The sequence below is a fragment of the Diprion similis genome, chromosome 4 (assembly GCF_021155765.1).
Source record: "Diprion similis isolate iyDipSimi1 chromosome 4, iyDipSimi1.1, whole genome shotgun sequence".
Lineage (NCBI taxonomy): Eukaryota > Metazoa > Arthropoda > Insecta > Hymenoptera > Diprionidae > Diprion > Diprion similis.
The window spans coordinates 19159391-19179661 of NC_060108.1; positions in this window are offsets into that span (position 1 = coordinate 19159391).

The following is a 20271-nucleotide window of genomic DNA, read 5'->3' on the forward strand; positions in this document are numbered from 1 at the left end:
CCCTTCCTCCCCCCTCCTCCAAAACAATCAGGATAGTCGCCGTATCTAACAAATGGTCAAGGAGCCTCATTTTTTCATTTGTACGTTCTTGCATTGCATGTTTAGGCTGTTTCACATGTCGGAACGATCCATCATGACTGAGATACACGATTCGGACGGTCATTTTTTTTTTTCCTACATCCGAAGTTAGATTTTCGAAGTTCAGCCTTGGATTAGCTGCAATAAAATTGTGCAAAGCGGAATGCGGCAAGAAAACAAACATACACTTAGGAGTAAGAAGAGGGAACCAAACCAGTAATAATGGCACTAATTTCTTTTAAACCACCATTCGTGAACAACTATAAGTATCATTGTTGCGGTCTTAAATATACCTACTTACGATAACCTGGGTGAGACCAGCTCGCGGTATGAAGCGATTTCCAACCAATTACAGTGAACAAACAGTACCTACTAGGTATCTATTCTTCCCTACAATTACCTCCGGGCCGGGAATCCTCTTCTGACCCGATCATCGTGATCGAACGCCGTGTCTCAGCGTCGAGGCGTCGAGGCGTCGCGTCAGGGCGTCCCGACGCCCACGATTATTCGGTACAGGTAAGGAGCTCATTTCGCAGCTAGCGTCGCTTAATCAGTGGTCCAGCTCGCCAGCGTCCTTCCTCTCCATCTTCACCCCCTTGTCGAGCATATGGCGTCTGGCTCCTTGTGCCCCCTTGCTTTCTTTCTCCCTTGTCCCCCGCCTCCGCCCACGTGCGAAGCACATACTTATCTCTCGCCGATTATCTATGCAAAAATAAAGGAGCTACCTGCAGGCTGGGATTGATTTTGTAAAAGTATGGGTCGCACATAGGAATCGATGCGGACTACGTACTGCTACGATGTGCAGCGACGCCCACCCGGCATCCCGCTGCACGTTCTTCGCTGTGTACCTACTGCTGGGCAATGTAATTTCTAGCCCTTGTGCTCGAGAGGAGTCTTTAAACTCTGGGACTTTGGAGCTGATCGTGTGAAGACTAGTATAAAAAATATTAAACTTCATTCTAATCATTGTCTTCAGCCATCGATTGAGCAATGTAAAGGATGAGGATATTGGAAACGAAAATACGAGGCTACTTGAAAGTGTGATTGTGTATTTGAAAATTGAAATCTCTATCAATTGTTCGTATAAGGATTTCGTTTTTTATCTACCTCGAAGTGGTTGAAGGGAAAGTCTAACTCGAAACATTTCTTCACATAAATTATCATTACACTGATCAGCTAAATTTTGTGACACGAAAGGCGTTTGCTAATTTTAAAATACCTATTTATCCTCATTATATGAACCATCATTTTTACTAATAATACTAAACCTTGTTCCTAACATACTCAGTTGAAAAATTTCATGTTACACATAAGAAGTGAATTTTTGTTTACCAGTGTTATTGTCCATGGACTGGAAAATTTTCCAAGCTTCAGTTTAAAAATTTGAATTGCAATCTACTGATTTAATCCAATATGTAAAAAGTAAATGCTTCGCAATCTTGCTGGAAAAATATACGAGTTCTTTCTAGACATCTCGCGGTAGTGTTTAGTCTTCCGTAACAACCGTGACTCAGCCGATCGACTGTGTCGCCGGACATGACGGGGTAGTCAGGAATTCAGTTTTCATTGCTACGGCTCAATGATGATTTTGATTTGTTTGCTGATTCACCATACCCGATCATTGCTTATAAGCTGGACAATTAGCGGTTTATCTTTATTAATCAAAGTTACGCCAAAATTCTCACTGATGATCTTGGGCGAAGCTGTAGATCCAAGCAGGGCATCGATCGAACGGAGTGAAGTGTAGTATGCACCGAAGTATTTGTGGAGCAATGGACGTGCACCTGTAATTAATAAAGCAAAGATCACTGTTTGGATAATATCATCGGGACGTTTGAAAATAAGTACTGATACCGACGTATGTACATGGGAGGTTGCCGGTACAACGTACAACTACATTATATAGTGGCTTAAATCAGCCCCGGGTATTCTCTGGTCATGGGTGTTCAATTACTTGCTCGTAAACCTTTACTAGCCCACGACGCTGCAGTGCGAGCACGGCAGAACGTCATCCCATATGTTCTTCCATAGACACCATCATGGACTCTCCCCCCTCTTCGCCCCAACCCGTCGATGAATTTTTTACTCGGAAACAGAACAGCAATCGTGACTGAATGCAATTCGATAAATATGTTGATAAGATACGCGAATTTCTTGTAAGCAATTTTATGTTTGATTGTAGAAATATTTAAATACTTCAGAGTTTAATTTTCTTGCGACGGGTGCATCACCTTAGACGAGGAAAGTATCGGCGAATAATATTGTGAAGTAGTTTTCTTTTTTTTCTTTTCATTCATATAGCCATATACGAGACGAAATAAAGTAAAATGAAATAACATGAAATGCGGAGGTCGTATAGATTTGGAAGTAAGGAATGGTGTAAAAGTGTCGAGACAAGTGCATTGCTTCGCGCGACGTGAAAGGTGGAAAAATTGAATAATAAAATTCCTGTTCTTTTCTCAAGGCGAGAGGAATTTGAAATAAATTTGCGTAAAAAATGGTATAAAGAGTCGGTCTGAGGTGCGGCCTTCGATTCCGATTTCCGACGGAGTGAAATCTGCATTCGAATGGGCACCGGGTGATCGTTTCTCGTTGTATATTTACCGTGCATCGTTCGTGCTGCACTGGACTGACGGCGAAACTCGTGTAGAGATCTCTGCGACCGCGCCGCGGTGTTAAGTAAGAGCTTGGATTTTATATCTCAACCTCACACGAAGCTCCTCCAGAACCCCATTAAAAACGCATCAGAGTCCCCTGCGCGGACTGCGACCACGACTCTGAGTCGTGGGTGGCTGGGGTTATGGTCCTGGGATCACTGATGGACCCATAAACAGGTGGACCACGACGGCCATCTTTCTTATACTTGTAAAACGAATGAAACCATCCAGAATCTACATATCTTTGGACGCCCACTCGAACGGTCATACGATTCGAACGATTTTATCGCGCTCCTTCGAACTTTATTACGAAATCAAGGTCGTCGATATCCTCACCTGATCCCAGATACTCTTTTAAATTAAATCTCCATGCCGCTCACCTTGGCGACACAAATATCTGTGCTTCGATATGCCTCCCGGCGAAAAAATGCTTGAGGAAATTCGCCAACATCTGCTAAGAACCTGTAGACCTTAAATTAATTGATCAATTCTCCAATTTATAGTATAAATAACAAGAGATGAAACAGTCAGCCTTAAACAACACCTCATACCTTCGCCTTATCGTAAACATTCCCTACAAAAGTAATCGTGTCTCAGAGAAACGGTGCTCGAGAACTTGTGCGGGATTTCATTTGCACTTTTGCATATTATCAGACGCAAGGGAAAGAGAGAAAAAAGAGAGATAGAGAAAGAGAAAAGTAAGCCACCGCTGAAGTTAACCCACGCTAGGTCGGCGTGAGGTAGTTGCGGTGTGGGCGGAATAAAGAGGGCTGATAAAATATTCGGGAAGCCATTACCGCATCGGAAACGAGGCTGGTCTCCGGCGGATAGAGACTTCTAGCAGTAAGTATAATGTACTCGAACATATCGCCTCGCTCCGCGAAAGTATTGCGCTGGAACAATTGACAATTTAACGCCGATATTGCCACTTCGTGGACAATTGTATATCTCACACAATCTCGTATCTTGGCCTACGGTATAAATATACTTTCGGTTGTAAACTCCTCATTCTGAACTTTCGCTATGGTGTTCCGATTTCGTATTGCCTTTTCGAGATATCGAGTTGCTTCTTATACCGTTCTTCATCATTTGTCACTCCGATGTTAAAGTCTTGTGCAACAAATGTGTCAAAATGCGTGGACACAAAAATTCTCAGACAGGAAAGCGGTGAAGTTAACCAATCACGTGTCCTGCCTGCATGCATGGCTTCGGTCGAGAAATACCAGTTATGATTTCTTTCGTCTTCAAAAGTATTGACGTGTGATGGAGCGCGTTTTGCACGTATACTTTCGTACAAGAGATGACTCGAAATTTAAGGATATAAATAGATGGGATTATGAGAAGAATGGATGATTGACAAATCGGCTCATTGTCAGCATGTTTGACATTCGTCCGGGCGATGGTTCGACTTGTGCAGAGTATTTTACTGGGAATCTCGGTGAGCAGGGTCGAGTCATCGTATCTCTCGGCACGCCGCGCCGTACAGGGCAATGTAAGTGAAAAGAATAGCGCGAAACCCGAGTTCCTTCATTTGTCTGGTTGCGCGGACCTGCAGTTGTCATAGCGACATCGATAAATCAGCGCTATCACAATCTTCCATCAGCATTAATCACCATAATGATCCCGGGCAGCGCGTCGTCAGCAGGCAACAAGGCACCGAATACACCACCACGCGAGCTCGGATCAGCTGCCCAACATTTACTCCTCACTTATCTCACCTCGCCTCGAGGCGCTCTCCGAGCCTCTCCGAGCCTCTCCGAGACCTCGTCCAGCCCTAGGAATTTTCTCATTCTATAACTATAATCCATATACCCTTTTTGCTCCGATACGATACCCATCGCGTAGCACCATTACTGTCACTAAACATCTAGATCATGCATCTCTGACTACGTGGCGCAGTTCGTACCGACCATCATTATCTACTCACCGAAACGGGGCTGCACCACTTGAGAGATTAAACTTACTTACTCCGAATGTCGAGGATCGAATGATTATACGGGTATTTTCAATCATCTTTAATTAAATCCGAGGTAGCTACTTTTATTTCCCTTCTCTTTTCGGCAATACCGTTACCTCTCAACACTGTGCATATCTAATTCATTTTCAACGATCTTTTTCACCGAAAAATCATTCCACCTTGGGTATTGAAAACGTCTTCAATTCGTGGGTAATCGACCGGTTACTCGTGGAGAAGCTTCAGGCATCCCGAAGTCGTGTTTGTTCCATTTACTACGCCCCCAGGCCAAGCGAACTCCGACGCCCCGGAGCCAAGCTAGCAATCTGTCTCTTAGTGCGTGATAAATCAATTGGATCACGAGATGTTGACCAGGCAGGACGTGGACGGAACGGCTGAGACAGAGACGAGAGCACGCGTGGGGCAGCACCGTTGCTTCTCCTCTAATAAGGCGCAATTCTGACTCCGAGATGGCGGTCATTGTCGGGATAACTAACCATTCAGAGCCAATTTACTATCAATAAGTTAACCAAACGGCGTGAATACCTCCCGACGACCAACCGTCAATCTCCGCTCCCCCTCCTCCACCTCCCTGGACCATGTCGTTATGATATCGTTACCACCGTTGAGAGGGGAAAAGATATGAAATTAAGCAAAGTACCGTCTTACTGCCCACATTCTCTGGCAGAGGCCATGTTGGATTCCGGTTGTTCGAAGAAGCGAGACAAGTGGGCTGATTGTGCAACGTCGTGAATTAGTTGAAAAAAATATATTGCGATCGGTGGATGTGGAAACGGATTGCTTTCCAAAATGGGAATTGGGTGATAGGTAACCCGGTGGTAGATATAGTTGGTACGAGTGACTTGCGGTGAAAAGCTAACGATGCGAAATAAGGTGCAGCTCTCGCCGTGTGCCCCTTTGTTACTGCGGCAGCAGAGTTTTTCACGAACGAAAGTAGCTCGTCCTCGAGGAGAAGAGGAGAAGAGGAGAAGAGGAGAAGCAAGCATGCATATTCATCATGGGTTGGATGTCCAAAGATGGGGTCCCCGAGCGTCGAGTCGGTGAGAGAGGATATCATAGGCCTCCTTGTTGATCATAAGTGGGTTTGTTTCACTGATTGTTGTCGCGTTTGCTGCTCCTCGAATGTGCCCAGGGGGTCGTTGAATATGCATCGCTCTTGTTCTGCGACGATATGGTGCCCCGGTCTTATAGCTTCTATAATTTGCACTTCTCGATAAGAGAGCACTACTCCTTCGATACATAACATGAATATCATCAACCCGCAGCAACTGCTCCTCGTACCATTCTGCCAAGACTAATTCGTCCCATGCTTGCACGCTCGGTGTATCTCTACTCTCGTTTCTTACTTCCTTCCTTCGTTCGTTGGTCTTTTTCCTTCATTTTTTTAAACCTAGCCGTTGGCGGTTTCCTTTTGAAGATCAGATATCAAGTCTTGATACACGTTTGGAAAAGCATATAGGGGGGAGTCTGGGTCAAAGTAGATCCCTTAAGAAAATATGCCTCTTAGTGTCTGCGAAATACGATATTTTACTAATTTCACACCTGCAAAACAATTCTCTATCATTTATATTTACTGGACTATAAGTATTCGTTTTTTCGAAAATTCGAGGCAAATGGACCACATGAAAAAATTGTGATTTATGTTTCTTTTTTTAAATTCTTTTTGTTCAAAAGACTTGTTAGCCTTTCCTTTCTAAGTTAAGCAGGGATTCCCAAGTTATTCGCAAAAAATCGATTTTATTTCCAAGATTGAAACAGGTCAAATTGAAAATCCGTTATAGCAATAATCATAATAGATATCTCGCCATCAAATATATATTTATTTAGCAAAATTGGAACCTAGATAGAAGAGAACAGACACTCGAAATGATTTTGTGGCAGACAGCAGAAGATGTTGAGCAACGGTGCGCCAAGGATGAAGCACGAGCCTTAGTCTGGTCCTGTGGATGTCGTCTCTCGAGGAGTGCTTGGCACGCCACTTCGGTACCACTGACCTTTTGACTGTCGCGATATTCTGAATTCCATTTGTCGGACGAACGCGCGTCACGAGCAAATCTCAAGTGTTGATCAATGCGTGAATGCGTGTATCACGAAACGTAGCTGGTTTAATTATTTTTTCCTTTTTTCTTTATCTTCCCTCTCGAGGTTCCATCCATTCCCGGATCTTCTTTCTTGCCAGATACTTAAGCTATGGGACCATAAAAATAGATTGGGTAACAAGTCAGCGGGTATGCAGTCAGGTGTTTCTCGTTATCGGTTCAGAAAGGTAGTGGGTGAGCTGATCGTGACCGTCGCCGGATGTCCGTGACGGAAAATAAAGTTTCTCCTTAATTCTCGATGCGTGGCAAGCAAGTCGGAGTCGTTGAACTAGTCGAGGTTTCTACTATTCCATTGGATGGGGTATGGGCCTCTTCGTCTGTGATGTATAATAATTTGTAACCGGAGTTATCTTGGCTATCCTATAATCGAACTGCGTCAATAAACTACGATATCAGACCGCAATCATTGCGCCGCAAGAGGCGCGGATCATGAGGCTGCAGGGCAACCGGCCCAACGATTACGAAGAATCATCGCGCTTTGAAGGTTGCACTCGGTGAATTCCGCACCTCTTATTTCTCTCCCATTTATCCGTCTCTTAGTTTCTTCGCATCGTCGTCAACCAGGTAACGCTAACCTCTTCTATCTTGGATTATACGTGGATTCAATCTAATGATTCGAAAGTGCGCTCTAACGTGGCTCTAAAAATTTTGTGGCTTATTGTTGGTAGTGTATATATATTTTACGAGTAAGGCGATTGTGGTACTTGGTCGGCGAACTATACTCATGATCTTCAACCCATCTTGAGTATACAACATATGCTTCTTGTACCAGCTACGGATCTGACTAGGCTCAAATTCCAGTTAGCATGACGGTGAAAAGGACCCTTGCAATAAAGTTAATTGAAAAATCGTAAGGTAACGTAAATTTAAATTCCTTCTTTCCCAGCGTTATTGTTTGTTCAAAAGTCCGCTCGTTTCTCGCTCAAGTGGCTTGACTACGAGGATTGTTGAATATTTTTTCTGTCATATTTGAGACCGTTAATCGTTACAGATCAGTCTTGAGCCTGAGACGGGTATGGGTAGGTGTATTTTCTAGCTTGTAACTCGTATCGTGTACACAGGATCGACTTGACCGAAATGTACACCTATACCTCTGCGCATGCTTGTCCAGCGAAGATAGACACATTGCGATACAGCAAAAGGCCCTAGCAAATATCGAATTTCAAGGCGCGGTTGTATTGACTAATGCTTCGCGGCATCGTGAGGTCGGATAAAGTAGGCAGCTTCCTTCTTGCTCGGGTTTCCTCATTAATAAACCTATTGTGAACCGCGTAACGTCGATTTTTCTCCACCAAGTCCTTAGGCAGTATCTCTCCCGGCTCGGCGAACTCTCGCGAAAAACGTCCCTCCGTTCTCACAAGTCTAGGCCTAGCTGGCCGAGGGTTCGCCGGGTCTGGACTTTCGGTGTTTGAGCCATTTGTACAGTGTGCCTATCCCTTGTCACGCCGACGCGCGACGCCCCGATGAGACGGCGCCAGAGCGTCTCTCTTCCCTTCGCATTTGTCTTCTCTCTCTCCTATACTTGGTAGATATTCTCTCATAGCGATCGGTGCCGGCCGGCTCGAGTATCCTATTATCCACACGGTCACCGATCCTCCCGCGTCGTGTCAGTCTCTACGAGAAACGTCGAAAGGTCTCCCGAGTATCTCCCCCTCCACCCTGCATCGGTATCGTTGAGGATTCTGAATTATTACCCCGTTATCTTGAAAGTGGGTGGGGTGGGGCGGGTGGGAACGAGATCCAGTTTCATGAAAGGCACCGCTCCTTCGTCGTGCTCGTGCGACGCGACCGCGACGTCCTGAGAGCGGAGCGAGGCCTTCGAGTGGTGGCTACGGGGTCCAGGGCAGTTTGTAGTTCTAATCTGTCATCCATTTGTTAGAGGCTATGACGTTATAGGCTATACATATACCATACCATACAGCCCGTGACCCGGTTTGTGACTCTTCTCTGGGGCCAATCGGTGCTTCGGAGTTCGTCTGGACCACCGTGAAGGCGTTCGTCGCTCCTGAGGTCGCTTCTTCGGCCACGTTGCAAACATCAAATAAACACGCGACCGTAACCGAAGAAAGAGAAGTATTTTGCTTTCGAGGTGAATTTGGGGACTCTTCAAGGAATATTACGCACATATGATCATCGAAAGATCTCCTCTCTGATCTCGTTTTCCCGCTTACGCTACGAAGGAGTTGGGTCGGCACGTGCGGCCGCCGCGCCGTCGAGTGACTCGAGGCGAGTCCTGACGGCGAAGCTGGCGGCCCTGCGTGGCGCGCATAGCCCGTGTCTCGGCGGCTTTTGTCGGCCGAGGCGACTCTTCATCATCCTTCTGCCGATACGTCGTTGCTGTTAACCCGTACCATCCGCCACGAGAGGAACCTGCCTGCTCGAGCCCGCCAATAGCACTCATATATTAATTAGTATACCAGAGCGGCGAGCCCGATTTATTACTGCTTTGGAATTAATATACCCTTCATCAAATAAATACGAAACAGATCACGCTGCCCGAACTAACTAAGCCAGCTGGATACTACGACGAAGGGTACACGAAGACACGTTCCGCTTTATGTCACCCTGTCCAGACTCTCTTGGTACCCAAAAATGCACGAAACACGCTATATTGGTAAGCAGCTGGGATTTTCAACGGAACGAACTTTCAGACAAACGCATTTTATTCTTAAACAGCAATACTCCCGCGAGGAGCTAGATATTTTCCGATGAAGCTGTTCTATCACTTGTGTACTTATGAAAAGATGTTGTTCATTTCAGTCGGGATGCGTTGTAATAATGTAGAATCGATTCGATTTGCTTATCCTTCGTTGACTCGGACCGGCTTCCTTGTGTCCGCCGAGGCTTGGCTCGATCCAAGTGTCGAGGAACGTAGGTAGGTAGGTAGGAAGGTAGGTAGGTAGGTAGGTAGGTATTGTACGATTATTATGCGGTCAGTTAGCGTGACAGAGTCCGTGCAGCTTGAGAACATCTGATTGCTTCTATTAATAACACGAGCCCTTCTACTCACATACTCGGCCGCCCCTGTTTCCTGACTTGCCCATGTACTCGGTCATCCTTGTAGGTGATCACGTATCCCTCCATATGCACGATTTCCTCCGAGCGCGTCGTCCGGATGCCACGTTGCACCCAAATCGGTTGTCGACTTACCAAGCGAAGGCCGCAAGTGGGTCTCTTGATTCGAACCATTTGTACGGTACTGTTAAGGTGAAGCACTAGCGCATACGGAGTGAATTTGAGACACATGAGGGAGCGGAGAGAGAACGGACCTGATTCTCAGAAGTGAATATCTCTTGTTGTATTTACGGGTACGTTGACCAACGGGTATATATATGTTCCTTTTGCTCGACGTAGAGCCCAGGTTCTCTGGAGAGCACGGGCACGACCTAGGAATTCAGTCGTTGCAGCCGATCGTGGTATATAGACAATCCCTCGTCGTTCGACCTGGACAATTTTTATTTTCACCGCTGGAACGAGGCGGATGGCACTTGGACTGAGCAGCACGTGTTCATCGTATGTTCCTACATTGAAACACTCCATCGCGGACACCCGGGAGCAAAGAGCCTGCAGGATGACCTACGGTGGATTGCGTCGTGTCCTCAACGCTGAGGTTAGCCGGGAAGTCGTGCGCCCCTAGCCGAGGTATCTTTCATCTAGCTCGTGTTCACCTGCAGTATATTTCTCCCATTGTCAACTCGCCGGTTACTCCGTATGGACGAATAGTAATTAGCCGGAAGTCAATGGCTCTCTAACCAACCGCGTGCTCGGTCCAGTACATGGGAAGATCACTGTGAAGCAATGGTATTTGCAGAGAGAGAAGGAGAAATAAATATTTACAAGTAACCATCGACAATTGACAATTTTAGTATAGGTCCGACTAACCGTCATACTTCTCTGAATTCTTTTTTCTCTTCCTTCTTTCACCGTATAACCTCCGACAAATTGGCGTGGCTATTGATGCAGGCAAGAATACGTTGGTGAAAGATTAGTTTGTTCCATCAGTAGAGAAGCTGACGAAGCAGTTATTAGACGGGGACAAGATCGTCCCGAGGGATCGTAGGAGGTCGCTGTCCCGTCGATGAAATGTAACTGGCCACGCAATCGTTGTGTTTGGCTTATTTATCTGCGTCGTCTATCTCTAAGGAGATAGTGGAACGTACCTTGGTACTTACCTACATTACTTCTGTCAAGGGTGAAGAGTTTAATAGACTGAACGAGCAAAGAAACGCAGATTACTCTGGGGAGATGAACTCTCGATCAGAATCCTGATGCTTGCTCTCGATCTTTCATAAAATTTTATGTACGATTCTCTCTTTGAAATTTACGTTCCGAGCGAACTAGCTTTTTTAATTTTAACATTATTTCTGTAATGCTTGGAACATGACTCTGATTTTTACGAAGAAAGTATGAATATTTTTTAACCTTCACTCTTGCAGAACTGATCAGAAGAGAGTGATTCTTGGGTAAGAACTGTAGGTGAAGAATTCCAAATTATTTAATTCCAACGCAAATATCGAAATTGACCAATTCTGTATTGAATAATCGATCGAAGCCCGTTCCCATCAATATAACACTATTGCGCTTTGAATCGATCAGAATTTATAGAGGTATTCGTATAAAATCGTGTGAAAAATCGTATCGTACATCGGATTGTGTTATCCGATAAAATCTTGGCCGACTATCAACGAAAGATAGAACTAACATCCCGCGTCGAACGTGGCTGTGAAAGCCAAGGTGAACTAATACTTGCGAGGGCGTGTAACACGTGCCGTTTGCTTACAGGCGTTATTTTCCGGCTGTCGGATCGTTTGTTATCGCTTGCCTAGTTCTTCCCTTTTTAAAATCGTTAAGTATAGGTGGGTATATACATTCAGAGGGGGTTTATTCCCCTGTGCGAATCGCTGATTAGGTACGAAGCCGTGTACGACCATTGCGGCTCATAAATTCAGGTGACTTCCTGAACTGCTATCTCAATCAATCCATGGCGTGGAGGTCTCTCGGCTTTGCCAAGGCTAGAACTGTCTTGGCCCCAGCCCCAGCCCCGGACCCCGTCCTCTCCGTCCTCTCCGTCCTCTCCGTCCTCTGCCTCGGCACCGTGAACGGTGAACCAGAGGCCTTCTGTTTTGCATTCGCGATGATATCAACCAGCTGGGTGGGTGGATCAGGCCAGCGAGAGGACTTAACGGACCGAGTCCATCTCGGGCGCGGTCGCTTCTTCGTGATGTAGACTTCCGCGCCCGTTCAATTCTGCTGCACAGCTTCGAGCCTCACCTCGGACGATGCATTTCAATGGAAACTGAGAATAGGAGGAATATAAAAATGATACGAAACGCATCTACGAGAAATCAATTTCATATGCTTAAACAATTAACATTTTTATCTCATTTGGAAGTTAAAGTCAACTTTAAACTAATTTCCGTTGTCGACAATCACAATTTGAGAGGATGAACTCATTCCACTCAATCAATATTCTCACGTTTATTTAATCAGAACTTTTCGAAATATTCAATTTCAATTATGTAAATGAATGATAAGATCAAATAAATAGCGGTTTTCTTTCCTAAGCCGTGACATAGGTATACGAGTGGTATTAATTCGTTGGTAAAACTGTTCCCCGACATGGTCAAGCTGACTATTGGATTTTAGAAATTACAACAAAAAATTTGGCTCCAATAGCACACCCGCGGTGAGTCGGAATACTTTTTACTCACTCTCCTGGGTGGTAAAGATTTGTTTCTTTTGTTGTATCACGTTGTATTGCGTAGGTGTACGCTGGACCAGAAATGTGTATAAGTACCAAGATTCGACGCCTTACTCTGCTACAAATATTCTCGACACCATAAGCCACCATGAAAATACAACACGTTCATCGGCAAAAACTCGCAGTAACTCATCGTACGTGTTCTTCCATGCTGTGCACGTTCACCCTGTAGTGAAGAAATCCCTCGTGATCACTTGGAAATTGCAGCGTAACTTTATCAAGCTTGAAACTTTCTTCAAAAATTCATAAGAAACTGGCATTTGTTTTCAGACAGTTTTGAAATTTGGAATACCCACTTCTTGGAACATGGAACAAGGAAATCATATTATTTATATAAAACTCGAACGAAGCATAAGATAGCTGGAAAACACACAATTTATATTTCCGGGTCTGTGTAATGCAATCACCGCGGTAATTCTCGATGCATTAATAAGGCCCCGGCAAAGTGCAGAGTATCTTGATATCGGGGCTGAAGTTGTGGGCGTGAGGAGTCCTGGTCTTGTTGACGGTTTACCCTGTATCCATATTCCCCGTAAGAACCTGACGGGGCAGAAGAGTTGTTTCTTGTCTCATGCGCCTATTAGTAGTTATACACCGACGTTGCGACGCCCCGTGGGCTGCAGGCTGTTGAAATGGGACAGGTTGGAGACCGGTACATAGATCTACGATAGAAATCAATCGTAAATCTCTACCATTAATATATCGACTGTAATATTTGTAACGTTGACGTGTATACGCGGCGGTTGTAAACTGGTCGCATCGGTGAGCCGCGATTTACCGATTCCATTGCTGAATTTATACGGCTTGTAACGGATTGAACACGAGGATGTAGAGCATCAACGGTTTCTCAAAAAAAGGGCCAGTTCATGGCATCAATCAAATATTATATAATCTATGGGAATCAAATTCAGACCCCATTGAGAGATTTCGTTCAATACCGTAAGGAATACAATGTGAAGATTGTAAAAGGGGTTTGAAGATTCATCGCAGAACGAACCTGCAGTCGAAAAGAGAATCACCAAGATATTCGTTTAAAGAATTATCCGGCTGTATGGAAGAGGATTTTCGTTCAACGACATTTGCCCGAAGGGTTTTTAGCGATCCTGCAGTACAGACAGTGGTTCGAGATTGAAAAATTTTCGACATAGATCCTAGCCGGTGGCACTGGCCGCTTGGAACGATCCTTTGCCAGAGGTTGTTGCGTAGTTCCTAGGAAACATCTCCATATTTTCCCAACAAACGAAAACATTCTCAAAACTTTTCTAGCGAGAAAACTCTGGGCTAAAGAGTGCAAAGAAAAGTAGGAGAAAAAAGCCTCGAGGTATAAAAAAAGAGAGCAAGAGAAAGAGAGAGAGAGAGAGTCATGGAATCCGGGTGCGTTTCAGGGTGCACAAAGCACCTTACATTGTTGTCCTGTCAAACCCTGGGGGCTCGATTCGAATCGTAACGAGATTATTGTAGGCGTCGAGGCGTGGACAATGGACATCTGGACAAAAGTGGCTACACCGTCAGATCTCTTTTTTCGTTTGGAGAACTACAGTGTTGCCAAACTCGGCGCGAAAAAGAATTTTTTCCTGGCTTCCTGTCGCCGTGAAAGAAACGGAAGTTGGCAGGTACCATTCAATCTGTGAGAAGGATATTGCAAGGCTGTGCAAAAAAAGTATGTATATGTATACATATATAGGTATACGTATACGTACACGTACGGGGCTGCTGACGATATTTTGAAAGCAGTTTAAACTGATCTTAAAGAACTTGAAACTCTGTACAAAATCGTGTCCTACGCCACCTCGGTTCAAATGCCAAAATTTATCTACCACAGAAATTCAAACGATATTCTTCACACGTCACCTCAGACTTTTCAGCCTGATAAGTATACACAGGGTGGAATAAAGTTATTCCAGGTCGGAGGAATCGGTGCAACGTGCAACAATGTGCAACACGTCTCGCAAACGTCCAACTTGTGGTAGTTTGCATTCTATTTACCGGGATCTCGTTGTCGGCCATATTTCAATCAGTTTGTAAATATACAATCCATCGTTAGCCGCCGCATTTCGACTTCCTACAGTTGGCAAATCTTGTGACAGATCGTAGGCGGTAGTCGGTGACTACCGGTTCACGGAGCTCCCTTACAATCAAACCTGAAAAGTTTTACACTGTCATTGCTGCAATGTCACGATGAATTATGGAACCTGATATCCACGTAAATCTCTCAGCTAAACATTTGCATGGACCTAATCCGTCTGGCTCTTGCGCGATAATATCGCTTCATAAGACTCTATTTCCTTCCACTCGAAACCATTTTACGCCTCGACCAATCGTGCAGATCACGCTGGGGTCAGAAAGGTCTTTGGTGAATCAACACTGGATCAAGGTTGATGATATTCAGAAGATCGTGGTACTTGGCTGCGCTTAAAAGGAAGTGGGGTGTGCTTTTCTATCCGTTCGACCGCAGTCGGGATACATCGCATGGCGAGATGACCCCCTTAGCAAAACTCTCCGTCATATTCAACCTGTAACATTGCTTGCACAGCGTCGTCCAATAATATAAGTAACCAACCGCTGCCTGACTGACACACTATTTGACGCCCACTGGTTGGTGGCTGGCTCGTGCCTCTTTTATTGGTCAATTCTTGACCTGAATATTGTTGTTCCAATGATACAGTCGCTAAAACGCGCAGAATACTTGTGGCTTGGTTCATAATTTTTTATAGTTTCTATCAACCCCTTAAAGTTATAAGTCGATTTGCAGTAGTATCAAATGGTACTTTGGACCATTGAAAGAAGCGAATCACTACTTGTTAATTCAAACTGTCTTTTGTAGGCATTTATTAACCACAGTATATGCATAACGATGATCAGCGGTATTTCATTCGTGAAAACCCATACGTAGGTTCATTTCTTTGACAGTGTACGGGGCCAATTGCAGAGGCAAACGGCGCCATTTCATCGCGACACTTGCCAACGAAGGCGGTAGCTACGCCACCACCGTCGCCGCCGTCGCCGCGACGGACACCTCGATGAGTCACTAACGAGACACGTAACCCCCCTTGAGAGGTGGACTACCTGTTTTATCCGATCGTCATCTTCGGCGGGCGTCATCTGTCGTGGTGATTGCGTTTAATTAGTACCTACCATCCGCCGCCTCCGCAGGGAGTCTGGGTCATTATCGTCATTACACAATGATTCATTGAATCAATTCGAGTATATAATGATCCCGAGGCGTACGTACCTGCGACGAGGCTCACCTGACCCCTCGTACTTTCCTCTTCCTCCTCATTCTCGACGCCTCTCCCGTATTCTCTTTCCTTTATCTCTCTGCCAGATAAGAGCAAGCACGTTCCACGAGGGGGCTTCGTACCCGCCGCGCCGCCAATAATTATTACCCACCAGACACCTACAGCGGCGGACGAATCCTCAGCTAGAATTGATAACGCAGCAGGGTCGCGGTTGTCGACTGTTATCCAGTTCAAGTGTTTATCGTTTCGTTACGCCGCGCCACGGACTCTCTTTGATGAAGTTAATTAAGGACTTTTTCAACCTGCGACTTCAATACCAAAGACTAACCGATTGTGTTGCTGCACAGTTCGACTTATACATTGTACACCACGTGCCAAATGCACAACCACACGATCTGCGTACAATTATCCATGAGATAAACGTTGCTGTCTGAATTCTAGCTGTTTGTTTCTCTTCTCGATCGATATAGGAACGGATATACTAAATATTTTCTAAATCGGCACGTTGTTTTCCCCAATGGATTGGTTAGCTAACATTAAATCGCTAGAAACAATTGCTGTACAGCTTTGAATAAAGTGCCCATAAAAATTCTAACGTGTCACCAATTCGGTAGGTAATTCAAGGAATTATTGGAAACATTTGACAAATTTTGCGTTCGTATAGAGACGATGTTCCAGCCAATCAAAGGTCAGTTTATCAATTCAAGGGTAACCAGTAACATATAATTCAACATTCTAGTCTTAAATTTTCAAATTTTCCACAGTTACTTCACTCGCTGGTACCATTCGTAGAAATACATTCAAATGTTCGAATAGAAATCGAAATTAATCTTTTTTCAACCACATTTCCGTATCTTGATTCGATCCAGTTATAGTACAACTTTTCTATCGACGAAGTACCAAGGCATCGCGTTTGCGAGTTAGTTGACGTGTGTTTGTCCGTGCGTGTTTGGATACTCCATCACGGCGCGCCTCAATTAATTTCAACGAATGATTCAACTGCTTTTTAAACGCAAGTTGCCCCGACGAAGGCCCCGCGCCCCGTCCAGATGACTCTTGATTCTTATCTAGCCTCGACACCACCAGCAGGCATCCCGTCCACGTTCCTAGTCCCTCCCTCCCACCCTTCGGCCATCACCGACACCCTACGCTGGGCTGGCGGGAGAGCACGTGCCACCCAAGAACCACATGTGACGGAATAAACTAACTACCTTCGTTACAGTACCAGCTGATTGCGCTATGAGACTCCATTACTTTTCACAAGTCTACGGTTAACGCGTGTAATAACAACTAGACTCTGTTTATCATCGATGTACGCATCAATGACGCTTTCGAAAATTTATGTGATACAGCGATGATGCAAGGTAAATGATTTGGAGTTGGTACTCACTTTGACGAGCGTAACTTGGTTAGACATTCCTCTGCGAGGATTCAGAGACAATCGGTTTAATCGTTTGACTTTATGCTATGCAAATTGTGGTTACATATGGTTACAGGGGGCTAATTAAGGCATCCAACAGATTGGCGATTTCCGGTCAACGAATTTGCATACATACGGGATGACGAGGATACGCGTCGCGGCACACGTGAAGCCGACGCGTGCCCCCGGCGCGTAATAAATACAATAACGTAGGTATACGCATAATGCGCGGATAATGTATTTGTAGATCGCAGTGATAGGCCGTGACCTGGCGAGGCGATGTGAGGCGGCTCTCCGGTACGCTTTGCGCCTGCATCACTGATAGCTTACACTTATTACCAACATGCGTTTACACACAATACATCCTGCACGGCACCGGCACGCATTGGTCCGCATATTTAAGTCACGTACGTGTACTCGCATCAACTGTTGCGAATGGTATTGGTGCAACGCCATGTGCGCCACATGCCGGTGCCACGGGGCTCCATGGGAGATGACATGTGGTCAGCTGTCATCAGATAAGAACCTGGCATTTCGACGGCTTCGATTTACTGCAATTATATTATCGGAAGGCTCACCCGCGGGGACCCCGTTAGTTATACTTGCGCAGGCTACCTTTTGCCAGTGTTTGTCGAGGCCATTTGACAGTCGGGGGACTCCGATTATGACAGCGTCTCATTTTTTCATACCGCACACCACGACTCACCTTCTGCTCGACCATCTTGTTCAACAGCTCGCAGGGAGTACGAGATATCGGCTGATTTGTCAGCCGTTGACAGTCGTCTTTGACAGAGAATTGTAATCTGAACGAAAATAAAAATTCTGGGAAACAGTTAGAATCCAAAATCCACCTTTATATGAGACTGACGTGAAAATGAGATATCGTTTACAATTGTTCGACGCAATGGATTGAAATTTTCTGGTAACCCCCGTATCGCCTAAGTTGTCTATTACCGAATTGAACAGAAATCGAGAGAATTCATTTGTCATAGCAGTTTGAACGGTTGAGTATTCTGTCGTCAACCGTCAACGCATGCCGCATCATGTGATACGCTTTCACGCATACGGCCAAACAATTTGATAGAGTGGAGCTTCAGTGAAGACACGCCTACCTTTTTTCAAAATTTTTTTTCGTTTTTGCTTCGAGTGACGTAATTTATTGGAATCAATTTCCACGCCCAATATGGTGAAACGAACGAGTTAGGCGCACGCGTCAGGGTCTCTGAACCGAGCGAGCAACGTCGCCCCCCAGCAGTTTTTGTTTTGGGTAAATTAATCGCTCCGCAATTACCGCATTAGCTTGTATCAAGCATCATTTGGAAACTCCGAGTCATATGGTGGCCACGACGCGTGCTCGACAGACTTCTATTCCTCATGGGTCGCGTGCCTAATACTGAATACCAAATACCGAATGTCTGATGCCCACTGCTGACCCATCGCTTGATGGCTATAAAACATACTTAACTTCTGCCCGAGTGTGGGTATATGTAACAGGCTCAAAAAACGGTCGTTGTAATGCTTACATACACTCCTCGAATTCGATGAAAAAGCGTCTCAACTAATTTTAATTTAATCGATTGCAACTCTAATTTACGTATCTAACTTTTCATTCGGCTTAATCGCCAATTGATTGTTAGTTGTTCCGTTCGGACATGAGAGAATTAACAGTGAGCGAAAAAAGCTAATTAGAGATATAAAATATCGGTTCTACATCTGGTTTCCAATATCTTTCTTGTGTTAACTCTGCTAAAAAACTACCAGCTGACAATGAGACGTTGAATGTACAGCATGTAATTCTATATTATTGAAATTCTGGTAGTTTGAATGAAAAAAAAAAAAAAAAGCGATGAAATTGCCACCAGTGTTATGCAGGAATTTTAAGACTGTAAACTGTCTTAATAATTTGGTTTCGACACCCCATACTTCAGGAACACAACCGATATCAGCATTGGCTTCGCGGTAAAAATACCTGCGCACAAGTGGTCGAGAGATGAAGAGATTCTGTGCGTGTACGTATGCGTAAATGTTTGTAGGCATACGGGTTGGAAAAAGACAGTAAGTGTACGAATGAATAAAAAAAAAGGAAATAAATGAATAAATATAAAAAAAAAAACGCAGCATAAAGATTCAAAGCGGAGGAAACTCTCTCGGGCGCTCCCACGTGAAGCTATCAAATGTCTGACGAATGAGATGGAATGCCGTACTATCAAAGGATCTGGGAGGACCTTGCTACGGGAGGCAGGACCCTCTCTGTGGAAGATGCCGAGGAACCTCTTCAAGACAGGTAGCGGACACAAAGGGAACCGGACACCCACCTCACCCACGCGAACGCAAACGAAACGAAACGAAACGAAACGAAACGAAACGAGACGAAACGCGAACGGTACACCAAGCAAGTTCCTCTTACAGGTGTACGCATGTGGGTATCTACACCTTATGTATGTACATAACGCGGTATAGAGGCGAACGCATAAATGCCCACTAAGTATACTCTAATTATATACATACATCCGCCCTATCCTGGCAGGTTTTATTTACGCTGCACCGGCCTGTTAGTAGCCCCGAAGAGATCTCCTCTCGCCTCTCCTTCCACGTCTCGAACCAACCCTGCGTCAAAAGGATCTAAAGTGGTCCGTTCTGTAAAGATATGATGCGTAGGTATGAAGAGGTCGAAGCTTCTTCGTTTCACCGCTTCGTTTCATTTATTTCTCTCTCAGCTTCTCTGCTCTTCTTTTTTCTCCACGTTCACCAAGTATGGATCACCTCACCTTTTCACTTTATTACAAAGATGACCGAGGAAGTTGCGTGGCATCGAATCAGCCAGAATTGAAAGAATAAGAAAATCAAATACGTATACGACAATTGCTTCAGATCCGTTTGTAGCGTTTGGAATGGTCGTTAAATATATCGTCGTGGATTGAAAGGATTAGATCTATTATACAAACTCTGCGTAAAACATCGCATTCAAATCCTTCCGAATACTTTTTCATCGGATTCGAAACAAACGTGAATATTCGGTTTTCGGTTTCTCCCAGTCTCCGT